General features: G+C 39.9%; 1 protein-coding gene across 1 annotated transcript in view; it reads right to left on the bottom strand.

Annotated features, from left to right (window-relative positions):
- The window catches only part of ZFYVE9 (zinc finger FYVE-type containing 9), a 133,990-nt gene that overhangs the window by 87,155 nt on the left and 21,892 nt on the right, over positions 1-24,943 (bottom strand). The window contains exon 2 of the mRNA XM_054720563.1: positions 3,761-3,866. The gene's annotated coding sequence lies outside the window, so the exon portion shown is untranslated. The remainder of the gene's footprint in view (positions 1-3,760; positions 3,867-24,943) is intronic.

Here is a 24,943-nt window from a genome sequence, read left to right on the forward strand (position 1 = left end):
TCACAGGCAAAGTCTCTTCAAATTCAAGAAGATAGAAATTATATCAAGCGTCTTCTCAGATCACAGTGGCATTAAACTGGAAATCAACTACAATAAATACAATCCAAAGAAATCAAACACTTGGAGACTAAACAGCATGCTATTAAACCATGACTGGGTCACCAGAGAGATCAAGGAAGAAATAAAAAACATCATGGCAACAAATGACAATGAAAACACAACAATCCAAAATCTTTGGGATACAGCGAAAGCAGTCTTGAGAGGGAAGTTCATAGCTCTACAAGCCTATTGCAAAAAACAAGAATCAATGGTAATAAATTACTTAACCCTACAACTCAAAGAGCTAGAAAAAGAGCAGCAAGAAAAGCCCACTGTAACCAGAAGGAAGGAAATAACAAAGATCAGAGCGGAGATAAATGACATAGAGACCAAAGAAACAATACGAAAGATCAACAAAACCAAGAGCTGGTTCTTTGAAAGGATAAACAAGATTGATGGACCTCTAGCCAGGCTCACCAAGAAGCAAAGAGAGAGGACCCAAATAAACAAAATCAGAAATGAAAGAGGTGAAATAACAACAGACCCCGCTGAGATACAAAGGATTGTTACAAAATACTACGAACAACTCTATTCCAACAAACTAGACAACCTGGAGGAAATGGACATATTCCTAGAAAAATATAACCTTCCTAAAATCAATCAAGAAGAATCTAAAGAGCTCAATAGGCCAATAACTATGGACGAAATTGAAGCAGTCATCAAGAAGCTTCCGGCAAACAAAAGCCCGGGGCCTGATGGCTTCACAGGAGAGTTTTACCAAACATTCAAGGAAGAACTAAAACCTATCCTCCTCAGACTATTTCAAAAAATTCAAGAGGAAGGAACACTTCCAAGCTCCTTCTATGAAGCCAGCATCACCCTAATACCAAAACCAGATAAAGACAACACAATGAAAGAGAATTACAGGCCAATATCCCTCATGAACATAGATGCCAAAATCCTCAACAAAATTCTAGCAAATCGGCTCCAGCAGTACATCAGAAAGATCATACACCATGACCAAGTAGGATTTATCCCAGGAATGCAAGGATGGTATAATATCCGCAAATCAATAAACGTGATACATCACATAAACAAATTGAGAGATAAAAATCACATAGTCATATCAATTGATGCAGAAAAAGCATTTGACAAAATCCAACACCCTTTCTTGATAAAAACTCTCAACAAGGTGGGAATAGAAGGCTCATACCTCAACATAATAAAAGCTATATATGATAAACCCACAGCAAACATCATACTCAATGGACAAAAACTAAAAACATTTCCCCTAAGAACAGGAACAAGACAGGGATGCCCACTCTCACCACTCCTGTTTGACATAGTACTGGAAGTATTAGCCATTGCAATTAGACAAGAAGAAGAAATAAAAGGCATCCAAATTGGAAAAGAACAAGTAAAGCTGTCTTTATTTGCAGACGACATGATATTGTACATAAAAAATCCGAAAGACTCCGTCAAAAAACTAATAGACTTAATAAATGAATTTGGCAATGTAGCAGGATACAAAATTAACGCCAAGAAATCTATGGCCTTTCTATACACCAATAGTGAACTTACAGACAGAGAGACTAAAAAGGCAATTCCATTTACCATCGCACCAAAAAAATTAAGATACCTAGGAATAAACTTAACTAAGGAGGTAAAAGACCTATACACGGAAAACTACAGGACACTGAAAAAAGAGATAGAGGAAGACGTAAACAGATGGAAGAACATACCATGTTCATGGATTGGTAGAATCAACATCATTAAAATGTCCATACTACCCAAAGCAATCTATAGATTCAATGCACTCCCCATTAAAATACCAATGGCATATTTCACCGACCTTGAAAGAACTCTCCAAAAATTCATCTGGAATAAAAAAAGACCCCGAATAGCCACAGCAATCCTGCGAAAGAAGAATAAAGTAGGAGGGATCTCAATACCAGATTTCAAGCTGTATTACAAAGCCACTGTTCTCAAAACAGCCTGGTACTGGCACAAGAACAGACATATAGATCAGTGGAACAGAATAGAGAATCCAGATATTGACCCAAACCACTATGCTCAATTAATATTTGACAAAGGAGGCATGAACATACAATGGAGTCAAGACAGTCTCTTCAATAAATGGTGTTGGGAAAATTGGACAGATACATGCAAAAAAATGAAGCTTGATCACCAACTTACGCCATACACAAAAATAAACTCAAAATGGATACAGGACTTAAACATAAGACGGGAAACCATAAAAATACTAGAGGAATCCACAGGTAGCAAAATCTCAGACATATGCCAAAAGAAATTCTTCACTGACACTGCCCCTAGGGCAATGGAAGCTAAAGAGAAAATTAACAAATGGGACTACATCAAAATAAAAAGCTTTTTCACAGCAAAAGAAACCATTAACAAAACAACAAGAAGACCTACTGCATGGGAGAACATATTTGCAAATGGCATCACTGATAAAGGTTTGATCTCCAACATCTACATGCAGCTTATACAACTTAATAAAAGGAAGATAAATGATCCAATAAAGAAATGGGCAACAGACCTAAATAGAAGCTTTTCAAAAGAAGACAGAAGGAAGGCCAAGAGACACATGAAAACATGCTCAACGTCACTAATTATCCGAGAGATGCAAATCAAAACAACAATGCGGTACCATCTCACACCTGTCAGAATGGCTATCATCAACAAATCAACAAACGACAAGTGTTGGCGAGGATGCGGAGAAAAAGGAACCCTCGTGCACTGCTGGTGGGAATGCAGACTGGTGCAGCCACTGTGGAGAACAGTATGGAGCTTCCTCAAAAAACTGAAAATGGAACTCCCATTTGACCCAGTAATCCCACTCCTGGGAATATATCCGAAGAAACTAGAAACACCAATCAGAAAGGATATATGCACCCCTATGTTCATAGCAGCACAATTCACCATAGCTAAGATTTGGAAACAGCCTAGGTGCCCGTCAGCAGATGACTGGATCAGAAAACTGTGGTACATCTACACAATGGAATACTATGCTGCCATAAAAAAGAAGGAATTCTCATCATTTGCAGCAACCTGGATGGAATTGGAGAACATTATGCTAAGTGAAATAAGCCAGTCAATGAAAGAAAAATACCACATGATCCCACTCATTTAGGGATAGTAAAGATCAGTATAAAGTGATGAACAAAAAGATAGATACAGAAACAGTAAAGCATCAAACAGACTTTCAAATTACAGGGGGAAAGTTAGGGAGAGGTGGGGGAGTTATGAAATCAAACGAAGGACTTGTATGCATGCATATAAGCATAAACAATGGACGCAAAACTCTGGGGGGGGAGGGCATGTGTGGGTGTGGGGTGGGGGGGGTAATGGTAAGATATGTACACATATAATACCTCAATAAAAAATATTTAAAAAAATAAAAAAATAAATAAAAAAAAAAAAAAAAAGAAAGAAATTACTATGTATTCTCAAGGTAGAAACTGACTCTAAAAGCACTGATAGAGAAGTTAGCATTTTTTACATAATTCAACAGTAATTTAAAAATATCCTTTTGTTCTGAATTTAAGTCAAATTTTTCTTAAAACTACACTCCTGATTTAACAAGAGGCAATGTTATTAATGAAGCAAGCAGCATATATACATAAGCATTATTTTCTATAAATCTAGTTGTTTTCTTAAGTTCAAGCTCTAAGAGAAATATGAACATTGATTTTCTTACCTTTTTCCCCTTACACATGTGATAAGAAACAGACTTCCCTGTGCTTAATCATGATGCTTGCTGCACTGCCAGCCAGTCCTGCTGAGTCAGTATGTTCTGTTTGATCCTAAAGAAAAAACACATTGCTCATTACATTGCAAAAGCAAGAAGCTGTAATTTTCTTCATATAAACCTATCATAGCTAGACAAATAAAAGCTACAAAAAATTACAATTACATCTACAGATTCGAAGATGTGGCTGGCCAGCATGAAATGTAATGCAGCAGCAGACACATTTTATTGTCTAAAAAGGCCAACAGGTAAATGTTACAATGAACAATTAAGACTTTTTGCACACTTCTTATTTTCAATATATAATACAGAGTGAAACATCAAGGCAGGCCCTTTCTACCCAATGCCTTTAATTATGTTAATTCATAATAATACCACTGATTTATGTTACAATAGACTCCCCAAGAATCCAAAGCTAACAAACCTGCTGCTTCACAAGAAAGTCCTTGTTAGTGTGATTTTTTTTTCTACCTATATAGAACTCTTAAAATGAGATTCAAAAGTTCCTGCTAAGATTTTTATTGCCAAACAACTGTTTTCCTCCAAATGGAGTCTCTTATGATCCCAGTACTCTTCCGTTTAGTAGCAATGGAACTATTAACTCAATTTTAACATATACTATCAGATGTATGCAAAAGCCAAAGTTTTCTCAGATGTTATTTCCTTCTTCTCAATATATAACAAGATCCATGAAGTTATAGTAGTCCAACAAATGCCTCTATAACTGCTCAGAGATAATTCGAAATTCATTAAGAGCTTAATTTAGCCTTGAACAAGATTAGTAGATGAAACTAATCACAATAAAACTAAGAATATCATATTAGCACTATAAAATATCTATCATATAGTCATAGAATTTTCAAAACAAGAACGTATATTAGAGATGATCTAATGTACATCATTTAATTTTAAAAATAAAATGAGGCACTAAAAGAAATTTGTTGATATTATTACAAACATGGTTCCATTATCTGATGTGAAAATTATGTGCTTACTAAAAAATAAGAGAATAAGAAAAAGGCCTAAAACTCCAGAAACCAATAAAACAATATGGAACGAAAATCACTGGTAAAAGATTTTTCTATCTTGAGAACTTGAAAAAATATGTACAGGCTACATATTCTATATGAGAAGAGCTGCTGATGCTAAAAATATAGACTTGCATTTATCAAGAAGAACTAAATCATATCAGGTATGAAAGGGACAAAGTCAAATGAGAATGAGGAAAGTAAGGTACTCCTCTCTAATACCTAGCTAATTGAAGTTTTTTTTTTAACAAAAAAAAATAATTCTATAGATTCAAAGTCAAATCCGGTATGTGTGTGAGACAAGTCCAATAACTATCCTAAAGATCATAGGTTTTTTTTTTTTCTGGAATCATATTTCTTTGACCGTCTAGTCTCAGCTGGCAAAGCCTCAAGCCTGGTTAAGTCCAACTGTCTACTAGTACCTACTTCACACATTCCCCCAAACAGCTTAAATGTGGCTGAATAAAAAATTAAAAAAAAATCACACAGATGGTGACTGGTCTCAACTTTACAATTATGACTTCACAGGACATCTTCTTTAGTCAATCTACTTTCAACCCTGTACCTGATCTCCACCTTCTGGTATCCCTGGAATGTCTATCTCCCCCACTGGACTGTGAGAGTTCATGGAGAACAAGGGCTATGTCTTCCTTCCCTGTAATCCACGGTATACCAAATAGTGCTCAATAAATGCTTCATGAAGAAATAAATTGTATGAAATTAATGAAGTCATATTTAAGTAATCAACTTCATGATAAAGATTTCTTCCTCCCTAAGAAATAAATATTTGTGAATGTATGTCACAGGTGAGAGGGACAGCAAGCAAATGCAAGAGCGAATCAAAAAAATGGAGACATTCTCTAGTGGAAGAGAAAAAAGTGGTAAGGATTTAAATAGTTTGCAAAATTTTATCACAGGCCCTTTGATATAATAACTACTCTTCTAGATATTTATCTTAAAGAAGTATTCGAATAAACAGAAAAGATGTAGAATAAGTTACTGTTAGATTGATGTTTAAAATAGTAAAATATTAGGAAAAATCTAAACAGCAAATTAAAGGAGCAATTTACAAAATGGTACAAAAGGTAAGACTCCATATTTGGGGAGAAACTTAAAAATCTTAAAAAATATACACCCAAATATAATGGAGAATCTCTCAACAGAATTTGGGTGATTTACACTGTTTTCAAGCCTCCATAGACCTAATTTTTCTTAGGATAAATGTATGTTATTTGTTAATAAAAGAAAAGAGAATTGAAGATATGTGAATTTCAATGAATAAAAACCCAAACTACTGAAATCTTTACTCTCAAATATAAAAACTAAAAAAGGAAGCAAAAAAAAACAAACAAGGATTTTTTAAAAATCCTCACTTGAGGATTTTTTTAAATTGACTTTCAGAGTGAGGGGAAGGGAAAGAGAAAGAGGGAGAAAGAGAGAAACATCAATCGGTCACTTCCCATACACACCCTGACCGGGAATTGAACCTGCAGCTTAGGAATGGAATCAGCCACCTTTCAGTAAACGGAACAATGCTCCAACCAGCTGAGCCACCAGGCCAGGGTGGAAAAACAAGGATTTTAAAAAATTATTTCCCTGGGATATGTAACAGAAGATGAAATGTTTTATTATAATGTGGGAAAGAAAAAGAATCGCCTAAAATTAAGATACCAAAAATTTATTTTAAAAATAAACATATAAGGAATAATGACACAAATAAAACTGATGTTTAAAATATAAGATGCGGCCCTGGCTGGGTAGTTCAGTTGGTTAGAGCATCGTCCCGATATGCCAAAGTTGCGGGTTCAATCTCGTCAGGGCACATACAAGAACCAACCAATGAATGCATAAGTAAGTGGAACAACAAATCAATGTTTCGCTATATATATAAAAAGCAATACATTTTTTAAATTTAAAGTATAAGATGCAAACAATTTATAGGAATCTTTGATATGGACATGTTTATAACAGAAGAGAATTATGAAGGTAATAATTTCCAAAATCCTGGCCATAGGTTAAAAAAAGAAAGAAAAGAAAATGAGGAGGATAAACTAAAAAATATTCTCAATTAAGTATCGTTTCCTATCTTGGTGCTAATTAATACTATTCACCGCAGAACAAATTCAGTATCTGCTGAGTAACCAAAGTACTTAATAACATTTCCACCAGGAAGTCTGGCAAGGAATTAAACTCAACATGTACAAAACTATATTCAATATTCCAAAGTCCTCTTTCTTGGTTCCCTATCCTAGTCTGGGCAGGGTTCTCCAAGTAGGTGTAGCAGATCCTATTTCCAAAGACGGCTGCTACAATATCTCCCATCCCATAGAAATTTCTTACAAGAGTGGTGAAATCTATATCCACTTCCTCCAAACCGGGGCAGACCATTACTACCTCAACTAATAGAGCAAAACAGGAGGGAGACTACAGTAACTTTTCAGGACACTCATTCTTAAAATCCAGTTATAATGCCAGATAAACTACATGGAAAGGACAGATGTCAGTGATTTGGCCCATGAACCTCATACATGTGAATTAGCAAGCTTCAAGATGACTGACTCCATCCCCAGTCCCTGTCTGACTACAACTACATGAAGACCCCTAGGAGAGAACCATCTAGTTGGGCCCAGTCAATCCCCAGAACCAGAAGAGATACTGTATTTTTCCGTGTATAAGACGCCCCCATGTATAAGACACCCCTGACTTTTCTAACCCAAACTTAAGAAATCAATATTTTATTTTTTATTTTTTTTTTCTATTTTTTTTTTTAATTTCTTTATTGATTAAGGTGTCACATATTTGTCCTCATCCCCCCATTCCCATCCCACCCCTCTCCCCACGCATGCCCCAATCCCCTGTTGAACTTAACCGTTGGACAGGCTTATATGCATGCATACAGGTCCTTTGGTTGAACTCTCCCCCTCCCCCCACCCTCCCCCTACCCTCCCTCTGAGGCCCGATAGTCCGATCGATGCCTCCTTGATTCTGGTTCTGTTCTTGTTCCTCAGTCTATGTTGTTCATCATTTCCTCTAGATGAATGAGATCAAATGTCACTAGATATATACTAATAAGAACTGAATGTGAGACGAGCAATAATATTTATGCTGACAGGCAAATGAATCAATCTGTAGCGAGCTTCCCCCTGGACCAACAGTTCTTTTGAGACCCAATTTCGATGTCCAGTAGTTCCTTATGTGTACATGTCAGCACTGACCCCTCAGCTCTGGATGGTGGACAAATGGTGGTAATGGAGGTCCGACTCCCTCTGGTTTGGTCTCGGCCGAACCCAGGGGCACGGCGTCACCTGGACTAAGGGGCACGTGGCCTCACCCATACCCAAGGGGCGCGTGGTCTCACCCGGGCCTGGGACCCAGCCTCACCCGGATGGATCCAGGGGCGCACGGCCTCACCCGGACCCAGGATCTGGCTTCACCCGTACCCAGGGACGCTTGGCCTCTCCCAGACCCAGGGGCACATGGCCTCACCCGGGCTTAGTTGCACAAGGCCTCACCTGGATCCAGGGACACATGGTCTCACCCAGACCCAGGAACGTTTGGCCACTCCCAGACCCAGGGCCACTTGGGCTCACCCGGGCCTAGGTGCACGAGGCCTCATCCGGATCCAGGGACGCATGGTCTCACCCGGACCCAGGGACGCTTGGCCTCTCCCAGACCCAGGGCCACTTGGGCTCACCCGGGCCTAGGTGCACGAGGCCTCACCCGGATCCTGGGACACATGGTCTCACCCGGACCCAGGGATGCTTGGCCTCTCCCAGACCCAGGGCCACTTGGGCTCACCCGGGCCTAGGTGTACGAGGCCTCACCTGGATCCAGGGACATATGGTCTCACCCGGACCCAGGGACGCTTGGCCTCTCCCAGACCCAGGGCCACTTGGGCTCACCCGGGCCTAGGTGCACGAGGCCTCACCCGGATCCAGGGACACATGGTCTCACCCGGACCCAGGGATGCTTGGCCTCTCCCAGACCCAGGGCCACTTGGGCTCACCCAAGAAATCAATATTTTAAACAAAAAACAGAACAAACTTTTATTTAGATTACTGCAGGTAATGTTTACATACCAGTACTATAATATTATGCAGCATATCACTTTATTCATCCTCTGTTGCATCACTGCTCTCTTCTTGATCACTATTAGTTCCAGACATATCAATTTCTTCAACTTCTATTGTACCACTGCTGTCTTCTAAGTCACTGTCTATATATGTGAGATCATCCTCATAAACTGGTAGCATTTTCTGAGCTAACTTTGTTTGTGTTCTCATGACCAACCCTTCTTGCCTCATGAAATTGAAGCACCATTTTGCCTTTCCTATAAAATCCTATCTAATAAAATAGTAATATGCAAATTGACCATCACTCCAACACACAAGATGGCTGCCCCCCATTGGTCAAAGATGGCTGCCCCCATGTGGACACAAGATGGCCGCCACAAGATGGCCAGCAGGGGAGGGCAGTTGTGGGTCATCAGGCCAGCAGGGGAGGGCAGTTGGGAGGGACCAGGCCTGCAAAGGAGGGCAGTTGGGGGCGATCAGGCTTGCAGAGGAGGGCAGTTAGGGGTGACCGGGCCGGCAGAGGAGGGCAGTTGGGGGGGACCAGGCCTGCAGGGAAGGGCAGTTGGGGATGACCAAGCTGGCAAGGGAGGGCAGTTAGAGGCGACCAGGCTGGCAGGGGAGTGGTTAGGGGGTGATCAGGCTGACAGACAGAGGTGATTAGGGGCAATCAGGCAGGCAGGCAGGCAGGCAGGCAGGCAGGCAAGCAGTTGGGAGCCAGCAGTCCTGGATTGTGAGAGGGGATGTCCGACTGCCCGTTTAGGCCCGATCCCACCCGGATCGGGCCTAAACGGGCAGTCGGACATCCCTCAATGGGTCCCAGATTAGAGAGGGTGCAGGCTGGGCTGAGAGACACACACCCGCCCCCCGTGCACGAATTTCGTGCACCAGACCTCTAGTCAACAATGTTCATTTCGCTTGCAAACATTCTTGCCTGACATTGAATAAGCTTGGTTGACACACATAAGCCACTCTAATGCTGCTCCATAATCCAAGCCTTAAGCATCTGCTCCAAGTTTGCCCATTTTGCTGGTTTTCCTCTGAAGGCCTTCTTCTTTTTTGGCATGTTAAGGAGTTGTTCTTCCTGTTTTCTCCACTGTCTGATCATACACTCACTGGGAGGAGGTCCAAATTGTCTCTCTGCAGCTCTATTTCCATGCTCTTTTGCATAGCTGATTACATTCAGTTTGAATTTTGCAGATAAAAACTGCTTACCAGTATTTATCTTTTTATTTTTTGACATCTTTATGGGCTCAGTACGCTCTGGTCCCTGTTGCATCTGCAGCACTCTCCACCTCCACCTCCAATTACAGCATCAGCTGATGTCCGTAACAATAAGGCTCGTAATTGGAGGAAGCCTGTTTGACAAGGAATGGGCAGCTACACACCCTTGAGGCTCCCTCCTCGGCTGAATTCCATGTATAAGACGCCCCTCGATCTTCAGTCTAATGATTTTAGAAAAAATATAGCATCTTATACATGGAAAAATGCGATAATAATTGTTTGAAGCCACCAGTTTTGGTGTAGTTTATCATATAGCAACAGATATATGTAACAGTAGGTTTGTAATTTGTTACTCTTCAATCCAATCGTATATAAATATTCTAAAGAAAAGGGTTAGAGCCCTGCCCAGTGTGGCTCAATGGTTGGAGTGTTTGCTCACTCACTGAAGGGTACTGGTTCAATTGCTGACCTCTCTCACATCGATGTCTCTCTCTCTCTCTCCCTCTCCTTTCCTCCCTCCATCCCTTCCACTCTCTAAAAACTAATGGGAAAAATATCCTCAGGTGAGGATTAACAGGGAGGGGAGGAGAGGAGAGGGGAAGAAGGGGAGGGGAGGGCAGGAAAAGAAAAAAGAAAAGGATTAGAACCATAAAAGGGATAGGCAAAAACAGAGACCCACTGATGACAACCTCTCCTCTATTGAGTGGGCTCAATAAAACAGCCCTCGGGCTTCTTAGAGTACAGTTTAGGAAACACCTCATTATTTAAGCAAGAAGCTGGGGTGAGGGAGGGGGGGTTACCTTCTTCTATATTAGTCTATCAAAGTTTTCCTCTAAATAACATACAGTACTCTACTAATAAGTAAAAAGTTCTGGTAACTGAATTCTTTACCTTTTTTTCCTCCATACCATTAACTTTCCAGAACCATTTTAGTACTCCTTATAGATTGGCACCCTAGGAACTCCTTTAAGCTAGCCAGATCTTTAATAAGTCTATGCATCCTTATCCATCTGGCTCACCAACCCAAAACCTTAAATGCCATTTTAGATACTACCTCTACTTCTCCCCACTTCTACATTCAAACTAACACCACATCTTGTCAATCTTGCCTTTTAAATCTCTCAAACTCATCCACTCTCTCCATTCCATTGCCATATCCCACACAACCAACATCTTTCTGTTGCCCTAATTTCTGCAAGAATCCTAACTAATCTCCCTGTCCCGCACCCATTTTGTAGCCATCTAGCCTAGTCTCTATACAAATATAAAACAAATCTGATTATTTTATTTTGTACTTAACACCATTCAATAGTATCCTTTTACCCTTAGAATTAAGTCCATACCTCTATATGGTTTCTGCTTACCTCTCTAGTAGGATACCTCTCTATTCTCTAATTTTTGCTCTATGCATGGTAAACGTGATCAACTGAACTTTCAATTCTCAATCTTGCTCATCCCATTTCTCAAAACAGGCTTTCATACTGATATGGGCTACAATATGAATGAACTTTGAAAACATTACGCTAAGTGAAAGAAGCCAGTCACAAAAGACCACATAGTGTATGGTTCTATTTATATGAAGTGTTCAGAAAAGGAAATAGAAAGTAGATTCATTGTTACCAGGGGTTAGGGAGAGGAGGGAATAAGGGGAGTGCCTGCTAAATGGGTATGGGGCTTCTTTTGGGGTTAATGAGAATGTTCTGTAATTAGACAGCAGTGATGGTTACACAACTCTGTGAATATACTGCAAACAACTGAATGTATATTCAAAAACTTGAGTGAAAATTTATGGTATGTAAATTATATCTCAATAAAACTGTTATAAAAACAAAACATTCCTTCACTCATTATTATTTAGTTCTGGAATACTCTGCCAGTGACACTGTTACTTGACTAATTCTCACTTATCCTCCTTATCGTACCCTAAACAACACATCTTCCAGGAAGCCCTTCTAATCTAAGTCTGGAATAGATGTCCCTTCTTTCTTAATTATCTTTTACTTCCTCTATCATAGCACTTACCACGATTTTTTTAACTACTTGTCTCTCCATTCCAGGCTATTGAGACTTTTCAGACTGCTTCTGTCTTACTTACCATTACATCCCTAGTATACGGCATAATGTTTGGCAAAGATTAAGTGCTCATAACCACTTGTAACACCAAGTAAAATAACTAAAGGATTTACTTTCACAGCACTTCCACCTAGGAAATTTTTCCATACAAAGGATCCCAAGAATTGTGCTGAGACTAAGACTCTAACGTATTTACTATTTCAAAGTTTGTTAATACCAACATAAAATTATTTGTTTGCATACTGAAGAACAGTTCAAACTTAAACCATGTTTTGTCAAGGCTTTCTATCCATAATCACAACTCTTCAGACAGCTCCAATAAGTTTGATGACTTACTTTTAAAGAAAGAAAAAAGTGTGATTCAAGAGTATCTATGAATACAACAATGGAATATCTAGCAAAACTGAATTCCAAATCAACCATGACCAACATGTAATAAACCTGCCCATGTGATGTCTAATCCAAATGAACACCTCTTATGAGTAGTCAGTGGAGCTTGGTGAAAGAGCACTGGTGCAGGACTCTGGCAAGCCCAGGTTGGAATTCATGCTCTAGCTACTAGCATTTAACAGCATTGTTGCTTTGAGCAAGCTACTTACCCTAAGTCTCAGTTTCTTTATATTTTATATGAAAACTATACTTTTCAGGATAGTTTTAATGATGAAGAAGAATGTGTTTATATAAAGTGCCTCACTTAAATCTGATACATAAGTGCTCAATAAATGGTAGCTGTTATTATTGTCAAAAGCAATTTGTGTGAAAGAATTAGAAGAGAAAGGCAAGAGTGATTTATATATCAGGACCTTAATATATCAGGACCTTTGGTCTTAAGTGATCAATTCAAGTCTTAACAATGAAAAGAAATACAGGAACAAAAAAGTAACCTAACTGTTCAACTTTCTGAAGAGCGAAGTACATTTGATCCTAAAATAAAACCTTTTACATATGAACACTCTCGACTCACAGTGGCAGAAAAAAAGAAATGAGATAATCTTTGAAAAGAGCTTTATTCCTGCAAATCAAGACCAAAGTACATTAAGAGAGCAGGATCTGGTAAGTTGACATTGTTGTTATCCCACATTCACACAGGGCTTCAATTTCCAGGGTATCAATCTGGCACCTTTCACAAACACTGAATTAGAGCCAGGTGGTTGTTTCCCCTAGTACAGTGGTCGGCAAACTCATTAGTCAACAGCGCCAAATATCAACAGTACAACCACTGAAATTTCTTTTGAGAGCCAAATTTTTTAAACTTAAACTTAAACTTCTTCTAACGCCACTTCTTCAAAATAGACTCGCCCAGGCCATGGTATTTTGTGGAAGAGCCACACTCAAGGGGCCAAAGAGCCACATGTGGCTCGCGAGCCGCGGTTTGCCAACCACTGCCCTAATATACATTCAACAAAAAGCACAGTAGTTTAACAAATATTGGGAAACATGATGATAACAGGCATACCAAATATACATATGCTCTCAAATCTCTAGAACAGTAACTGATTTGAGATTGGCACTAAAATAAGGAACATATATAATTCTAATGTTTGGAGTAATAAGATTCAAGACCACATAAACAAATGTGTATATACATACATGGTATAGGGTCAGAAACTATTCAGATATACAACATCCCTAAACTAACATATAAATTGCTTGTTCATTACTGAACTATTAATTAACACTGTATCAGTCCAAAATCAATCTCTAATTTCTAGACAGCAGATACCTACTGGATTATCTTTGCCAACAGAATTCTAGAGTTGCCTGCCTCTCACTCCATACACACACATAAATTTTTATTGCAAGATAAAATGCCATGTTCAGGGAAACCTATCAACCTAACCAATTTATTAAATTGATGTGAGCTCCTGATCTAAAATGAATGACTCACAAACCCTTCTACACTATTACTGAGAAATACATACAGCTGCAATCCCTGGTTTTGGATTCTGTAAGATATCCTAGTATCCTCAAAAAAATTCCCTTTTTTCTTAAGTAAGCTCCAGTTGGTTGCTAACTTGTAACAAAAGTCTTAACAAATATATCCCAACTAGAGGCCCGGTGCACGAAATTCGTGCAGGGGGGGAGGGTGTCCCTCAGCCCAGCCTGCACCCTCTCCAATCTGGGACCCCTCTCACAATCCAGGACTGCTGGCTCCCAACTGCTTGCCTGCCTGCCTGATTGCCCCTAATCGCTTCTGCCTGCCAGCCTGATCACCCCCTAACCACTCCCCTGCCAACCTGATTGATGCCTAACTGCTTTCCTGCCAGCCTGTTTGCCCCTACCTGCCCTCCCCTGCAGGCCTGGTCACCCCTAACTGCCCTCCCCTGCAGGCCTGGTCCCCCCCAACTGCTCTCCCCTGCAGGCCTGAGTCCCTCCCAACTTCCCTTCCCTGCAGGCCTGGGTCCCCCTAACTTCCCTCCACTGCTGGCTTGGTCACCCCTAACTGCCCTCCCCTGCAGGCTTGATCGCCCCCAACTGCCCTCCCTTGCAGGCCTGGTCCCTCCCAACTGCCCTCCCCTGCTGGCCTGATTGCCTACAACTGCCCTCCCTTGCAGGCCTGGTCCCTCCCAACTGCCCTCCTCTGCTGGCCATCTTGTGGCAGCCATCTTATGTCCACATGGGGCAGCCAACTTGTGTGTTGGAGTGATGGTCAATCTGCATATTACTCTTTTATTAGATAGGATAAAGGCCTGGTACACAGGTGGGGGCCGGCTGGTTTGCCCTGAAGGATGTCCCAGATCAGGGTGGGGGTTCCCTTGGGGCGTGGGGTGGCCTGGGCAAGGGGCCTGTGGTGGTTTGCAGGCCGGCCACACCCCCCGGTGACCCAAGCAGAGGCCCTGGTATCTGGGGTTTATTTATCTTCTACAATTGAAACTTTGTAGCCTGGAGTGGAGCCAAGCCTTCTGCTTGCTCCATGGCGGCAGCCATTTCTGTTGGGATTTATGTACCTTCTATCATTGAAACTTTGTAGCCTTGAGTGGAGGCCTAGGCCGGCAAGGGTAGACAGAAAGCTTGGCTTCCTCCAATGCCTGGGAAACCCAAGCCTCCCTCCTGCTCTCTGTGGCCGTAGCCATCTTGGTTGGGTTTATTTGCATATTAGCTCCTGATTGGGTGGTGGGAGTGGCTGGTGGGTGTGGCTTATTGGTGTAGCCGAGTGATGGTTAATTTGCATATTACTCTTTTATTAGATAGGATAGCATGATATAAATTGAGACCATCAATATCAAAATCACAATTTTAACCTTAATTGCATACCTAAAAGTTCAAAGATTAGACACTAACACTGATATTCTATGACCTACAAGTAGATAATACATGAGAGATAAATTCACTGGGGGTAGGGTCTTATCATTTGGATCATTCTAGGAAGAAGAATGACAGGGAAATATAATTTGTATACCACAAATTGTGTGCACCAAGAGTAGTAACAAGAGTATATGTAGAGCAAAGTTATGACTCACCACTAATTCAGTCACTACACCTGATATATTTCATATACCAGTAACAACTATTGAAAAAATAGCCAAATTGGTAGGTTCATAAACTGTATACCTTAATACTTGCAGTAAAATTAGATACTATGTTTGCTCCTATCTTGACTTTTTCTGAACATTTAGAGCAGAGGTGGGAAACCTTTTTTCTGCCAAGGACCATTTGGATATTTACAATATTATTCATGGACCATATAAAATTATCAACTTAAAAATTAGCTTGCTAGATTTGGTCAAACATTTAATTAACTCACTCCTAATGCCTTGGCAGGGCCACACCAAATGATTTCTCAGGCCATAGACTAAGCCCTCCCCACCCTGATTTAGAGCATTGTATCTTACTTTTAACAATGTCAAATTTAAGAAGAGCATAACTTGAATGGTCTCAGCCAAAGCTTGAGTTGAATGAAACAAGTCCGTGCTCAAATTACTTGTATTATGAACATTATAATATTACTAGTGGCCCAGTGCGCGAAATCGCACACAGTAGGCTGCCCACCACTTTCACGGGAGCCGGCGAGAGCCGCAGCATGCCTGCAGGAGCTTCCGTGAGTAGGAGGCAGGAGGGAGCCGCCAGTGGGAGCTGGGGGGGAGCCGGCGAGAGCTGCAGCATGCCTGCAGGAGCTTCCGTGAGTAGGAGGCAGGAGGGAGCCGCCAGTGGGAGCTGGGGGGGAGGGACCAAAAGGTGCACCATGCATCTCCTGGTGACCAGTTGTACATGCAGCCCCTCCCACCCACACACGCCTCACGGAGCACACAGCCCCACCCACCTGCGCACGCCTGCTGCGCATACAGCCTCCTGCTGGTCAGTCATTACGCATGAGGGCATGATGACCATTTGCATATTAGCCTTTTATTATATTGGAGGATTTAATAACAAGCCAAAGAAAATCTCTAACTGTAGATGTGCTCCCATTTCTTCTAAAGTCTTCAACTACCATCTCTATGTGAATAGCTCACTGCTTCTTCTGTTCCTTATATCATCACTCAAATTCCAGGGCCATGGCTTCACCTACCTAACTTTCAATACTTCTCCATTTGGATGTTTCACTACACTTCACATTTCAAACAGTGAACCCTTCACATTTAAGAGGAATATAATCTCAAAAGTTGTCAGCTTTCAATATCTCCCTTCTTCCACCTCACCCATGCTCCCATTATTTTCTGGCTTCTTTCCCCATCTTAGCAATATTCAATTATAGATCACATCCTCTTCCTTTATGAAACTCTGCTTCTGTGTCTTATGTGACACTAAAAATTCTGACTTTCTCCTACTTCTTTAACATCTCCCTCTCACCTTCATTCCTGACTCCTCCTCTTCTACTCAATCTTACATGTTAAAATAACTCAGTTTTGTACTCAGTCCTTTTCTTTTCTCGATATATTCTTTTCCAAAGAAATTCTACCTACGACCATTGCCTCAAACACCATCTGTTAACAAGTCTAATTTCCTTTTCTTCACCTCAGACCTCTTTTCTGGGATCTAAATCTATATATACAGTGCCCATTCAAGTTTCCATGTCTCACAGATATCTCAAACTCCCTAAGTACATCTAGTCTCATACTAATCAACACTGTTTCTTCTGTTCCTTACATCATCATCTACCCAGTTGTTCATAATATAGACATTCCCTATCCCTCCTTCTCCATGATGCTCACCATCAAGCACCTCCTAAAATAGATGAAAATTCATTTACTCTGTCTACAACCACTACCTTGGTTCAAGCCAACATTATTCCACATCTGGATATTGAAATGATCTTTTTTTTTTCCTTGTATTGAAATGATCTTTTTTATTATTTACTAGTGGCCCGGTGCACGAAATTCATGCAGGGGAAGGGGGTGTCCCTCAGCCCGGCCTGCACCTTCTCCAATCTGGGACCCCTCAGGGGATGTCCAACTACCGGCAGTTGGACATCCCTCTCGCAATCCGGGACCGCTGGCTCCTAACCACTCACCTGCCTGCCTGCCTGATTGCCCCTAACTACTCTGCCTGCCGGCCTGCTCGCCCCCAACTGCCCCCCACTGCCAGCCTGCTCGCCCCCAACTGGTCCCCCCTGCCAATCTGCTTGCCCCCAACTTCCTCCCCTGCCAGCCTGATCACCCCCAACTGCCCTCCCCTCCTGGCCTGATCGCCCCTAACTGCCTCTGCCTTGGCCCCGCCACTATGGCTTTGTCCGGAAGGACATCCGGAAGGTCTCCCGGTCTAATTGGCATATTACCCTTTTATTAGTATAGATGTTTTAATCTTCATTGTTGATAGTATTACAGATGGTCCCCATTTTCCCCCCTCCATTGGCACCCTCCACCTGGATCCTATCCCAACCTAGGCCTTTAACCACCTATTGTCTGTTTCCATGGGTAATGCATGTATGCATATATGTTCTTTGGTTAATCTCTTTCCAGCCCTCCTCCCCCTTTCCCTCTGAGATTCATCAGTCTGTTCCATGTTTCCACGTCTCTGATTCTACTTTATACATTGGTTTATTTTGTCATTATATTCCTGTTCTTTTACATTTAGATTCAATTGTTATTTATTTATTGCCATATTACTGTTCATATTTTTTATCTTTCTTCTTAAAGAAGACCCTTCAACATTTCATGTAATACTGGCTGGTGGTGATGAACTCCTTTAGCTTTTTCTTATCTGGGAAGCTCCTTATCTAACCTTCAATTCTAAATAATAACTTTGCTGGGTAGAGTAATCTTGCCTTGCTTTTCATCACTTTGAATATTTCTTGCCACTTCCTTCCAGCCTGCAAAGTTTCTGTTGAGAAATCAGCTGATAATTACATGGGCACTCCCTTGTTGGTAACTAACTGCTTTTCTCTTGCTGCTTTTAAGATTCTTTGTCTTTAACCTTTGGCATTTTAATTATGATGTGTCTTGATGTGGGCCTCTTTGGGTTCATCTTGTTTGGGACTCTCTACACCTCCTAGACTTGTATGTCTATTCCTTTCACCAGGTAAGGAAAGTTTGCTGTCATTTTTTTAAATAAGTTTTCAATTTCTTGCTCCCTCTCTTTTCCTTCTGGCATCCCCATGATGTGAATGTTGATAAGCTTAAAGTTGTCCCAGAAGCTTCTTACACTATCTTCATATTTTTTCTTTTTTCTTTCTTCTGTTCTGATTGGGTGTTTTTTGCTTCCTCATATTCCAAATAACTGATTTGATTCTTGGCGTCCTCTACTCTCATGTTCATTCCCTGTAAATTATTCTTCATTTCAGTTATTATATCCTTCATTTCTGACTGGTCCTTTTTTATGTCATTGATATTTTCACTAAGTTCCTTGATAACCACTGTTTGAAACTCTGGATCTGGTAGTTCACTTGCTTCCATTTCATTTCGTTCTCATTCTTTTTCTGGAGATTTCTTCTGTTCTTTCATTTGTGACATGTTTCTTTGTCTCCACATCCTGGCTGCTCCCCTGTGTTTGTTTCCATGTATTAGGTAGAGCTGCTATGTCTCCTCAAATTGATAGAGTGGCCTTGTGTAGTACCGTATTTTCCGGCATATAAGACGACTAGGCGTATAAGATTTTCCTGGGTTAAAAAGTCGTCTTATACGCCAGAAAATACAGTAGTCCAATATGTCTAATCCATTATATCTAATCCCATCAATATAGTCCAATATACTGTATTTTCCGGCGTATAAAACGACTTTTTAACCCAGGAAAATCTTATATGCCCAGTTGTCTTATACGCCGGAAAGTACGGTAGATATCCTAGCAGTTGTCGGCAAACTCATTAGTCAACAGAGCCAAATATCAACAGTACAACGATTGAAATTTCTTTTGAGAGCCAAATTTTTTAAACTTTAACTTCTTCTAACGCCACTTCTTCAAAATAGACTCGCCCAGGCTGTGGTATTTTGTGGAAGAGCCACACTCAAGGGGCCAAAGAGTCGCATGTGGCTCGCGAGCCGCAGTTTGCCAACCACGGTCCTATAGGGTCCTGTGGCTCAGCCTCCCTAGTCACCTGAGTGGGCATTCTAGGTGTTCCCCTGTGTGGGCTGTGTGCATTCTCCTGTTGTAGTTGAGCCTTGCTTGCTGTTGGTGTCACTAGGAGGAATTGACTCCCAGGCCAAGTGGCTGTGAGGACCAGCTGTGACTATAGTGGAAGAGCTGCTGTGCAGGAAACACCTCTATGGAGCAGGACTTGCTTCAGCTGGAGCTCAGAGGAAGTGAGTCCAAGTAAGTCCGTGCACTGGCCCTTTAAGCAGAACTGCCTGGGACTGCAGTAGCCTCTGTATCACTCAGCCACAATCCCCAGTGGTTTTCACAGCTTGAAAATATTAGGACCTCTCTTCCCAGCACTGGAACCCTGGGCTGAGGGGTCTGGTATGGGGCTGGGACCCCTTGCTCCTCATGGGGGCACAGGAGGGGAGCACCTCAGGTGAGATATTCCTCCTGACTAAAAAAATGCCACACACAGGTGTCACACTAGCCCAGACCGCACCTCTACCCCTCCTACCAGTTTCACTGTGGCTTCTTCTTTAATTCTCTAGTTGTAGGACTTCCGTTCAGCCAGATTTCAGGCAGTTCTGAATAATGGTTGTTCTGTGGTTTAGTTGTAATTTTGATGTGGTTGTGGGAGGATGCGAGTACTGCATTTACTTCTGCTACCACCTTGGATCCCCCCACAAATAATCTTTTCAATGATCTTCTCACATCTACTCTGCCACCTCATTCCTGAACCCATTCAGCAGTTATAGTAGTCTTTTAAAAGATCTAATAAAGTGATTCTTCTGGCTGAAACCCTTCAATTGTTTTCTGTTGCACTTAAAATATCAAGACTCCTTACTATGACTTTATGAAGTCCTGCATAATTTAACCCTGACTCTCCAGCTTACTCTTTTACCATTTTCCTTCCTGTTTATTTCTCTCCCTCTACACTGACATTTTCCTAGTCCTCAAGGGTACCAAGTTCTTTCCCACCTATGGTCCTTTATCCATGCTGTTCCACCTCCTTGGATTGCTATTTCCCACTCTTCTCTCTCTTCCTGACTAATATAAACTCACTCAACCTCAGGTCTCAGATTAAATCTCAATTCCTCAAGGAAATCTTCCTTTGACCCCCTCAGACTAGGTTTCCTGCACAGCTCTTATAACTCTATAATTATTTTTGTAACACTGTAAAATATCAGCTGTATGAGATTAGGTTCCATGACTATCTCATTCACCAAAGCATTGACAGCATTAAGCAGCACACCTGACAGGCAGTAAATAAATATTTATTCTATGAATACATACTGAGATTTTGTGAATTTACAAATCAATATATAAAACTATAACATTTCATTTTTCCCATTAAATGCTATATAATTATTAGTCAATCCTTCTAGGCTTTATTGATGTTTATGATAATCTTCAATTCATCAATTTTAATAATTTGTTGATCTTTACCCTCTTAATTTCTCTACCACTTCCATAAGATTCCTTAAAAGAACCACTGTAAATTTTGCCCCTGAACATCTAGCACACTCAAATTAAGGTAATAGAGCACTTACTTATTGGCTGCCAAGTTAGAGCTCAATGACAGAGTGTATGAGAGAACCCAGAATGAGGGTAAATGTAAGAATATACTGAAACAGATTATTTTCATATAGCCTTCATATACTGAAACAGATTATTTTCATAAAGAACCCAGAATGAGGGTAAATGTAAGAATATACTGAAACAGACTATTTTCATATAGTCATTGTATTTGACAAAAACTTCTATAAAATAGTTAATAAACTCCCTGGTATGTCTTTTTTGGGGAAAGGAGAAATAATATTATTATTATTATTATTTATCATCTACTTACTATGTACCATAGACTGTTCCAAGTGTTTTATTGGTATTAAACTCTTAATCCTCTTAGCAACCCTAAATAGTAGGTATAGAATTAAACTCTCCAGAATGTACATCTACTACAGGAGAGTAGATTTTGTCTTAATTCTCCTTGTTGCATTGCTGGCATCTAGAATAGCGTTGGGCATACAGTAAGCACTCCAATATTTGTTGGATAAATAATGAGGAAATAGTGAGGCAAAAAGAAGTTAACTGTCACAAAGTTGCACACAGTAGCAGAGCCAGGATCTGAACCCAGAAAATCTGGTTTTATATCCCAGACTCTTTTTTTTTAAGCTCTTTATTTTTTTTAAATATATTTTATTGATTTTTTTACAGAGAGGAAGGGAGAGGGATAGAGAGCTAGAAACATCGATGAGAGAGAAACATCGACCAGCTGCCTCCTGCACACCCCTCACCGGGGATGTGCCCACAACCAATGTACATGCCCTTGGCGGAATCAAACCTGGGACCTTTCAGTCCGCAGACCGACGCTCTATCCACTGAGCCAAACCGGTTTCGGCTATATCCCAGACTCTTAACCACTGAGTATGCATGTATTTGGAAACAGCATTCCCCCTTCACTGTTTTTCTAATAAAAGAAAAATAGAAAAAGAAACTCTACTTCAATAACATATATATATTATGGTATGCCTGAAATTATTAATGTTCCCACTACATGTAACAGTACACAGACAGAGCAAGGAAAGAGATATAGATCAAACAGGGTACTATAATGGATTTTTTTAAAATTAGAGTTTATGTACAATATTATATTAGTTTCAGGTGTACAATATAGTAATGCAACATTTAAATACCTTACACAATAATCACCACATTTGTTAAGTCTATAAACATCTATCACCATACAAAGTATAATAGATTCTTTAAAATATATAGTCTTCTGTTTTAATATATTCATCCATGTTATTTAACATAGTGTTATAATCAACCAGCACTACACATAAGAATGTGAAATGAGGTGTGCATGTACATCCAGGTTTGCCAGTCTCTTTAAACAACTTAACAGCATCCTATTACATGAATGTATAATTTAACTCTCATCCCTACTAATGAACACTGTTTCCATATTTGTATACCTATAAACAATATAATACCTTTGTTCATGTATCTTTACATTTTAATATACAATAAATCCCTAAAAGTGGAATTTGAGACAAGGATAGTAAGTATACTTAATTTTAATAAATATTGCCAAAATTTCCACCACAAAGGCTGTGCTTACTTATATTTCCTCCAAGAGTATAAAGTTTTTCTACAAGCTCAGTTACTGAGAATGATCAATCTTTGCCAATTTCACAGGTAGGAAATCGGACCTGACTTTCTAATTTGTACTCTTCATTTACAACTTTCATGTTTATTGGCCTTTTTGCAAATTGTCTATAAATATTCTTTATATATCATATTTAGAATCTTTGTCCCAGTTTAATATTTGTTCTTTTTTCTACATAGAAATCTTCCATTTTTATGTAGTCAAATTCAACATTCCTCTCCTCTGTAACTTCTACATTTCTCATCATGCTTACAAAAAAAGCCTTCCTCATTCCATTATTATAAAAATATTCATCCATATTTTCTCTGCTATTTTCATGATTATTTCTGTTTTACTCTTCCATCATCTAGAATCTATTTTGGTAGTAAAAGTTCTAGAACCTGCTTTTCTCATTCAATAATAAATCCTAGATATCTTTCCAGATTAACTATTTCATTTATTTTAACTGTGCATCCAGAATTCTAAAATATAGCCATATCATAGTTTTCTTACTTATATTTATTAGTTATATATAGCTACATGTAACTACTAGTATGTTTATTAGTAATTTACAGCACTAATGAGAATGAGCATTTACATTTTCCCTTATTTTTCCACAAATATCAAGAATGCTGCCTGGCATGAATATCCTTATGCATGCCTCATTATATACATTTTTTTCAAAAATACACATTAAGAAATGGAATTAATATGTCCTTTTTGATACTAACAAATTACCCTCCAAAATAAGGTGCCTAATATATTTGCTGTTTAAAAAAATTCACTGAGCCCTAGCTGGCTTGGCTCAGTGGATAGAGTGTCGGCCTGAGGACTGAAGGGTCCCAGGTTCGATTCCAGTCAAGGGTACACATACCCAGGTTGCTAGATCCTCAGCAGGGGACATGCAGGAGGCAGCCTATCAATGATTCTCTCTCATCATTGATGTTTTTTTTTTCTCTCTCTCTCCCCTCTCCCTTCCTATCTGAAATAAATAAAAAATATATTTTTAAAAAATTCATTCAACACATATTTAAGTGCTTTTTTTCTAGTAAGCTTTTTGAGGCTGAACATACAGCATAATGGTAATCAACTCAGACAAGGGCACTGCTTTGGTGATTAGGAGTGCAGGCTCTAGCCGTGGCAAGTGTGGCTCAATTGCTTGAGTGTTGTCCTGTGCACCAAAAGTTTGCTGGTTCAATTCCTGGTCAGGGCACATGCCCAGGTTGCAGGATTGATCCCCAATAGAGGGCATGCAGGAGGCAGCCAACAGATGTTTAGGTCTCACTTTGATATATCTCGCTCTCTCTCTCTCTCTCTCTAAAAATCAATTTAAGACAGAGAGAGCGAAAGAGAGGGAGAGAGAGAGGGGGAGAGAGAACAGCTCTACAGACAGAGTTTCCTGAGTTCAAATTTGAGGTCAACAAGTACTAGATGTCAGACCTTGGGCAAGTTACTCTATCCTTGTCTCTCAAGTTCCTTATCAAGAAAACAATAATAATAATAGTACTTACTTCACAGGATTGTTGTACCTGTCATAGAGAAAGTTCTTTAAAGTCTTCTTATCATTATTATTTTAAATTTGCTATTATCAACTTTTATTTTTTTCCAGTAAGAGCGGTAAAATAGTATTTCATTATTGAATTGTCATTTCTCTAATTACTAATAAGATTGATATATATTTTTACCCTTTGAATTTCCTATCTTGTGATCTCTTCTTCAAATCTTTTACCTTTTTTTTTTTTTTCTGTTGGAATGTCTGTATTTTTCTTAATGATTTGTTGGAGTGTTTACATATCCCGGGCACTAATCCTTTGTCTGTTAAATATGATATATATTTTTTCTAACTGACACCTAAGCTCTGAGCCATAAGCTATCTGGTTCTATTTGTGGCCAAGTCACAAGAACATCAGTATTGACTGCTATTTTGGTAAGAGAATTTCAGATCCTGCTCTCTACTTGAAAAGGTTTCTAATTGCCGAGGTAAAGAAATACTCTCCAAGCAATGGGAAGTATAAGCTAAAGGCTTAGAGTCAATTTCTATGTTATCTCCACTTTTGTCTCCTCAACACCTGGTAAGGGTCTGACACATAGACTCTGAATGAACAAGTATTGTTTGAATGAATGCAAAATCTCCTTACTA

This window comes from Eptesicus fuscus, chromosome 9, assembly GCF_027574615.1.
Source record: "Eptesicus fuscus isolate TK198812 chromosome 9, DD_ASM_mEF_20220401, whole genome shotgun sequence".
Classification (NCBI taxonomy): domain Eukaryota; kingdom Metazoa; phylum Chordata; class Mammalia; order Chiroptera; family Vespertilionidae; genus Eptesicus; species Eptesicus fuscus.